An 8,899-nucleotide genomic window follows, 5' to 3' on the forward strand; every position below is an offset into this window, starting at 1 on the left:
CTGGTGTGTTTGATTTGAGGTTATTTAACATCCAAGATGAAATGTCTGGATATCACAAATTTTTCCTGTTAGCACATATAAAGACCCAATTCGTCACACAGTAAACGGCGATATGCTGGTAATGTGAGCAACTGATCGGAATCGTGAGGTCTGATGAATGGATGGAAAAGCACATCTTTCCAAAGGCACCATCAACCCTCAGTTCAAGGAACGGCCATCTCAGTGTTATACGCTTATGTAGTTGCTTATTAGAAGATCTTGAGCTACTAAACCCACAATTGCTCAAAGGGACAATCTTAAACATTTTCATCTAGTAAAATTAAGCCATACATTTCATTTTTTATATCGTATTACTTATTTGTGTCCAGTTCATGGGGGCAGCAGTTAAGCGGAGATGCCCAAACTTTCTGAGGTTCTCTTACACTGAGGCATAATCTCTCCAGCATGTCCTTGTTCTTTCCCAAAGTCTCCTCCCGGCTGAATATATCGAGAACATCTCTCCTGGAGATACCCAGGAGGAATCCCAATTAGATGTTTGGTCCACTTCATTTGGCTCCTTTGGATCCAGAGGAGCACGTCCATGGAGATGCTGTGCCAATCCATCTGTTAACTTGCTGGCGGACTCTCTCCCCCACTCTTGAACAAGAACCTGAGATACTTGAACTGCTCAGCAGCAATAACTCATTCCCAACCCAGAATGGGCAAACCACATTCTTACAACTGAGATCTGTGATCTCAGACTTGAAGGTGCTAAATATATGGCAGTATCCTTGATCAGGTAACTCAGTTATGACTAAACCGTTGGCCAAAGTATGTCCATAAGGTCAGGTCCAAGTATTCGGATGCAGGTTTTGTAATTTTATTTTTTTGCTTCATTACATTGGATCATGATTCATGAAGTGTCAATGGAATTTAAGTAGGCCATAATTAGGCTGGGGGAAAACGCGTAGCAGACCCCCTAAACGTTTGGAGTGGACAATTTAAAACATAAAATCTTAAAACAGAAGAAATGCAATACCAAGCTCCGCAACATCAAAAAGACCTGGAAGGCTACTAAGGTGAATGAAGTTATCCTGATTTCTTTTAATTGTAAAAAAACAAAACAAAAAAAAAAAACCCTTCACCACATGTCGCTAGAAGATTTCTCATTAGAAAAACGTTTGACGTGGACAAAGTACCAGCTGACTTTTTAAAGCAGTCAAATGCAACAGGTTTGTTAGAAAGAGTAAAGCTTACCTCTGTCGTTCAGGGAAAATGCCTCTACAAAGTAGGATTGCTGTTTTTTTCAGCACTTTTGGACAGTGGATTGGTTTGAAATATTACAAAGAGTAGTTAATGGAAGAATACGGAGCAGCAGACATTAACCATAAGATGAAAGGATGGAGGCAACAGGCTGCACATCTCCAACTTCTCCACAAGGTCACAGATCACCATTTCTAATAAAATGATGGAAAAAAGAATTTTAGTTATATCCAGACTACTTTATCACAAAAACAAGAGTTTGTTTGTTTTTTCTGTGTCTTTGTTGTTGTTGGTTTTTTTACCCACAGAATTCTATCTCCTGTAACATGAAATCTTGGTTACCACTATCACCTGGATCTGAAAGATGAAGCTAATGCTGAGCTGCCATAAACTAAACAGACTCCCATACTGAAATGCTAAACATCATTAAAAAAAAAAAACGTGTTCACAGCCTGGTGAAAAGATTGGGGCGTGGCTGCTTTGACTGACAGGTGCACAAACAAATTGAGTTAAAGCAATGATCTGCCTGCTCTCACTGTGATATCTTCTATGCTCACAAGCTGATAATTTAGCACAATATCCTGAAGCTTCACAATGCAAATTCCAAAAATGAAGGCTATGTTCATTTTTAACATACAGTTTTTAGTCTCCATTGACTGCCGTGTTAGAATGTCCAATATTATGGTAGAAACCTCATCTTTGGATGCTGGCTTTTGTTCAGTTCTTTGTCAAGATGATCCCACAATGCTTCAAAAATGTTGAGGTGGAGGCTTTTGGGAGGCCAATCCATGACTGGTCCACTCTATGTTTTTCTGTCCAGGTATGCCTTTACTGTATGTCATTGTGTTTGGGATTATTGTCATGAAAAAGAAGCCGTTTTGAATCAGATGCTTTCCATATGGTATCACATGGTAGATCAAAATCTCACTGTACTTTCCTGCATTAATAATTACATTAATTTTGAAGCGATCCCCAATACCGCTGTATAAAGTGCAGCCCTTACCCATGGCAGAGCCTCCAATGTGTTTTACAGATAATTAAAAAAATAGAAGAATGTCTGGTTCCTTGGAAGCAAAATATAGAACGACATTAGGGGTAGCTCAAGACTTTTGCACATTAATTAAAAAATATGGTTAGCATACAATTACACATCCTGTCAATTCAACCAGGATTTCAACAGTTTCCATGCACATGTAGCTACAGGTAAAGCCTGCTGAGACAAACAGCATGCCATGATTTCTTAGAAAAAGTTCAATAAAACTGAAAAAAACAACTATGTTCATGTTCTAATCCATTATTCAATTAAGCCCCAATTAGCCTTTAATCCCCATTAGCAGTCCAGCGAGAGACGAGCAGTGAAGGAATGAATAAGTGTCTCCCCGGGGAGGACGGAAGAGCAGAATAGAAAATGAAGGACTGCGGAGATATAGGGGGCTCGGGGCAGTTTCTGATAACAAAAGTAGTAATTAGTGTCGCTAAAAGATTTATAGAAATCAGAATAGCGTGTGTGAAGGATAGAAAGAGGAAGGTGGAGAGAATGAATGGAGTCTTTTGAAAGTATGTAGCCCCATTTTGTTGTCAGGCTATTTTCTGCACCTACAGAGTTGAAGGAGGGAAAATCCTCCAGGGGTTAAAAAGTGCAAGCCAACACGTACACTTTAAAACATGCACAAGATGGACAGATGAGGGGAATATGGCACAGGCTGACAAGAGGACAGTACCTCTAAGGATTTTACATCTAGAGGCCGTTATGTAGTTTGTGTCCATATTTGAACTATGCCTTTCATTTTGCCTCATGTTTGCCCATCTGCCTCTATCCTCCATTAGTAACAAAACCTATATGGATGCCGGGCAGATATTCATGAATAGGGCTCCACTCCGAGTTCGTACTTATCCAAACCCTCCCGTCCTCCTCTTCTTCCACCCCTCCCATCCCCCAGTCCATCTGTTTTGGTGGAGGCCATCCATTAATAAAGAGACTGTCTTTTCGTTTCTATTTCCCATCCTTCTGTATTATTTATTTACTTATCTATCTCCAGTTATGGTGGGAAGATATGTGTGCCAGAATGGGACGCAGCAGATCTACCCACTTCTAAAAACAAATGACTAATCATGTTCAATCTTTTAAACAGCCATAACAGCAATTAGTATAGACTCTGATTGACAGCTCTTTCAATTTACATCTACCAAATCTGCAGATTGTGGGTGTTAACAGGTGCTCGGTGGTGTTCAGATGAATTTTACATTTCAACCCAAGAGAGACTTCATGTGAAGGTCTGAAAGAAGTAAGTCTAATTAAAGTGTTTTTTAAAAAGTGACTATCTGCAATTAAAGTCATCTGAAAAAGAACATTTTATCAGGACTCAATACACTCATTTGATAAACTAAATACAATCTATGATTCCGCTGGAGTGATTTTTTTGTATGACTTTATCAGTCACTCATATTGTTGTGGAAAAAAGTTAGCCCACTTTTCTTTAAAATGTTGCTTTTGTTCATCAGGATTTGCAGGTATTAATTTATGCACAGCTTGACATTTCAGTTGGGTTGAGGTTCGGACTTTGGGACATTAGAACACATTCTGTTTGCTGCTGTGCTTAGGATCACTGTCATGTTGCAAGACCCAGTCTGGGTCTTGTCCAGATTTTTTCCTGGCAACCCCTTCAAGAAAGCCAAACTTGTTCAGTCTTTTTTTTAATTGCAATGTTACAAACCTTAACCTATAATATGTTAATTGAGGCTTATAGAGTCTGAGATAGCTCTGGATTTTTCTGCTGTGTCTCTGAGCAGTCTGACCTTGGGGTGAATTTGCTGTCCACTCCTGGGAAGATTGGCAATTATCTTGATTGTTTTCAACTTGTAAATAATCCTTCTCACTGTGGAATGATGGAGTTCCGTTTGTCTGGAAATGAGCTGATAACCCTTCCCAGATGGGCATTAACAATGACTTCTTTAAAATAATTTCTGATATCGTTCCTCCTTGACAGACACCTGAAAAAACTGCCAAAATGTCTGCTTTTATAGAGGTGTTCACACTTGCTGATGATCAGTTAATCAAAGGCATCTGACTAGAAGCACTTAGATGCTACTAATCCTATGTAAAAGATATTTTTTTTACATGACTGAAAGTGATCAAACCTTTTTTGGTGAACCATCTTCACAATACAATTTACATCTATTGATTGAGCCCTTTGGAGGACCGTAAAAAGGGGGAACTATTGATAAGTGCCACAAATTCACTGTCCAACCAACCAAATATGCCTCTAGGAACAGACTGTTTATGAAAGTATGTAGCTTTAGTTTGGTGGGAAGATGATCTTAAACACTAGTACAAACAATAAACCCAAATCTGATGAGTTTATGCCCTATGCTGCTTATCTTACATCACATTCAGTATAATATAATGAGCTTATATAAATTATGATCCTTAATAGAGTAAAAAAGGAGGATAAAATAGGGTTTTCTTTAGGCCAGGTTAATTTTGCAATTGAGATTGGGTGAAAAATCATCTGCACACTCATATTTCAGAGTCATCCTTCGTTAGTCACAGCTAGTTTCAAAACACCACGAAGGCTCCTGTGAAAACACTCAGCTTGAGGCTTCATAACAGGACTTCACTAACCAGTGGGTGATAGCTGCGTCAGTCTCATGGTTACTCCAGGATAAATAACTAATCTGTTCAAAATTAAACTTTTTGATGCAGAACAAAAGTTTCTGACTCTTTACATTTTAAATAACATTTTAAATAAGATATCTTCATGAAAGTGATGTTTAAAATTTTAAGACACCATACTATTAGCGTCGGTTTCTGCTCATCAAACCCAGCGTCTCATTTAAATGTCTTCATTTTAACCATTTCCACTATCTCCATCTCCCTCTTTCAATCCATCTTTATCATATCCGCTATTTCTGTCTATCCAGTCGGAGCATCTTCTCGGTGGTCAGCAGCATCTGTAATTTCTAAATGTCATTTGGGCATTAGCTCATGAGGCCAGGCAGGATGCTGTAAGTGGGGGTGATGGAAGAGGGAGGTCAAAGGGAGGAGCATGGGTGGAGAAATACAGTAGAGTCGTTTTCATGGCCTCTTAGAGACTCAAAGATTTGATTACAGTTACCGGACAGAAACAGAGAAGATTGATGCAGACGGATGCAGATAAAAGGCGTATCACATGATCACGCTGCTTCTCTTTACGATTGCAGGAGAAAAGGGCAGAACAAAATGATTGAGACAGGTGATCATAAATTTAATAAGAAATACTGGAAGAGGCCCAGTGACTTCGGCAGTTTCTGAAAAAAAATCCACTTGCCTCAAAGGTCAAAGTGTAATATCTTAGAAGAGCTATTTTCATCTATCAGAAAGGGAGTTTAATCTGTACATCAAACAAAAAACGGCCCCAGGTTTTCCCTGCCCTCTGCTGGACATGCTTTAGCTCAGCAGAAAAAAACTGTCATTTTTGTAACCTTTGCTATCAGTTCCACTTAGGGAGAATGTAGCAAACAACAAAGGCAAGGTGTTTGTTTGCCAGCCTAGACATCAGACCGTGGCTGAGCCTCTGGCAGCAGAAAAGCTGATGTTTTGCTAAGCTGACATCCACTCAAAAGCCTTTTGCTGTTCAGTTTGACAAATTAGGAGGGCTGATTACCATGCTGAATAAGAATGGATCAAATCTGCATATTTTGACATAGCAATTTTCACCAACTGAATCTTAAAATTTGAGACAATACTGTTCACATGCTATTACTATAATCTATTCACAATGGGCAAAATGGTACCATAGCTGTATGATGAAACCAACCTCTTCAGAACTATCTAGACGGGAAGGACTGACAATTATTTTGTACCTGGAGTGCAGGATGAGTCAACAAAATCACTGACTCTTTATAATAAGAGCACAGATACTTACATAAACATCAGAAGAGGTCCCTCTGGACAATTCGAGTATCTAATTAACAAAGCCCAGCTTTCAGAATGTAGATGTTTATGAGGGCAAATGTTTGACAAAAGGAAGCTAATAATGACATCAAACAAAGCACAGCTGTGCTTTGTTATGAAGGCAATAAATGCATTTTCTGTGGTGAAAAATACACAGGAACTCAATTATCCATCCATTCATTTTCTTCTGCTTATCCAGATCGGGGTTATGGATGGGCTGGAGCCTCTCCCAGATGTTCTAGGGGCACAGACGGGGTACACACTGGACAGGTTGCCAATCTACTGCAGCTTACTGATACAACTCAGTATTTCATTAGGACCCGCATAGAACTTAAAAATATTTTTTTTAAAATGATGACATATCAAAATATGTAGAGGTTACAATTTCTTTTTACTTTTCACTTCAGTTTTCCTTTACTCTGTGGAACCTGCAGAAGTAAAGAAAATAGAAGTAAAAAATCTTACAAATTAGATGCTTTCATAGACAGTACATTGCCTCCAGCCCTTTTTTTCAGTGGTTCTTGGGGTCAATGTGTCAGTTGATTTACTCAAGTGTACAGATTAGTGTGGTAGTGTTTTACAAGGATAGGCTCCAGGTGACAAATCAGTGGTTTAATCACCCTAGATGTCATTTTTACACTGGCCACTAAAGTAGATTTATCACAAGTCAGTGATGTAATGGCACCAAGTCAGGTATGGGTTTATTACTCATAACTGCTCGACAAACACTGAGAGAGTCAAGCAGGGGTGATTGTGCTCTCTTACATACTGGATAAAAGCGACCAACAGAGCTCAGAGCTTCTCTAATCACAAATATAGGTAAAATAAATGGAGAATCGAAAACTCAAACTCAAAAATTAGTCCTTGTATAGCTAAGTTGAGTCTAGCTATCAAATGTTGGAGCTAAAACAAATCAATTATAAGTATTTTTTTTTTTTTTAAAATACAATAGTTGGTGCATAAGGAAAATGTGACTCAGCAAAATATCTATTTGACAGCTAACTCTAATTTAGATAGTGTTATCGTGAGCCCAGCTAATAGTTGAAATCACTTAGCTCTTTGGAGTCAATGTAAGATTTATTTATTAAAAAATAAATATATCTATAAAATAATCTATAACTATCTTATAACAATTAGCCTTATAATTAGGGCAAAGCAACATGCTCTCTCATGAACCATTTTTGAACCTTTTTGTGGAGCCTTGTGAACCATCTGATTGAACAAAATCTATTCAAGAGGGATACTTAAATTTTAAACAAGCTGGCAAAAAGAAAGTTAGCTCAGTGTTTCCCAACCACTGTGCCGCGGCACATAGGTGTGCTGTGAGAAATGATCCAGTGTGCCGTGGAAGAGTATCGGGTTTCACCTGGCAAAACAATTACATTCTCTTCCACTAGATGGCAGTGCAATTTCTTGCTCCAATTAAATGGGTTGCCAACTGCCGGTAAAACAGAAGAAGACAAAAGAGAATTTACATCAGGGGTGTCGAAGTCCAGGCCTCGAGGGCCGGTGTCCTGCAGGTTTTAGATAATGCCCTGGGTGAACACACCTAAATCAAATGAGTAGTTCATTACCAGGCCTCTGGAGAACTACAAGACATGATGAGGAGGTCATTTAGCCATTTGAATCAGCTGTGTTGGGTCAAGGAAACATCTAAAACCTGCAGGACACCGGCCCTCGAGGCCTGGACTTCGACACCTGTGATTTACATAGTCATGGTGCAAGTGAAACAACGCAGCGCATAATAGCAATAGATAATATTTGAAAAGAAAAGGTATTCAATCTGACCTGCGTCCTGGAGAAAATTCCGACCCAGATGAATTTCCTAGCATGAGTAGTAAAAGGTATATTGGGGACAAATCAAGCTAATTCCGCTATGCCTGGTGCGCGGGGGAAATTTATCAGTTTGCTTTTTGTGACATTTCTGTTTGTGCCGTGTGAATTTTCTAATGTGAAATAGTTTTGAAGACAAAAGGGAGTCTAAACTGATTCTAGGAAAGTTAGTTTTCTACTGCTTTACTTCGTATTTCATGATGTTTTTCTGTATACAAAAGTTGTGATGTCTTAATCTATAAAATAAACTCAAATGTTGAGTACAAATGCTTGACAGGGCTCGAGGAGACAAGCAACAATAAAAGAAATAAAAAGTAAAAATTTCCGTTGTTTGTTCTGATTCTTGTGTAGCACATTGGTAATCGAAACTTCCATTAGAAGACAAGAATGCCTGCCAGGTGCTTGATGCATTATATTGCTCGTAAAAGCATCTCACTTACTTCTTCCCTTTGTCTCTTAATCATCTAAACACCTCCCAGCACACACACACATGCACATACATACACACACACACTAAGAGACAGACTGGAGCAGTGGACTGTTTTTCTAATTGGTGTGAATTGATGAGACTGCCGCTGGTGTTGCCACAGATACAAGTCATTAATGTTACCCCCTGCTGGACACCACAAGACTAACTGAAAACCACACTCACAAGCACATGCACAGCACCTCCTGTAACACAGAACAAGTTGCCATGGGAACTGTTGACATAAATGAATGGGATGTGATGTGGTGTAAGTGTGTGTAATAGCGAGTCCGGAGGAAAATCAATAAGGGGACATGCTTTCAATCTCTTTATGTCTTTTGTCCACCATCCATCAGCACCCTCCACCCACTGCTCACTACATCACTTTGGCTCTCTCTCTTGTTCGCACACATATTTTTTTTTTA

The sequence above is a fragment of the Oreochromis niloticus genome, linkage group LG9 (genome assembly GCF_001858045.2).
Source record: "Oreochromis niloticus isolate F11D_XX linkage group LG9, O_niloticus_UMD_NMBU, whole genome shotgun sequence".
Taxonomy (NCBI): domain Eukaryota; kingdom Metazoa; phylum Chordata; class Actinopteri; order Cichliformes; family Cichlidae; genus Oreochromis; species Oreochromis niloticus.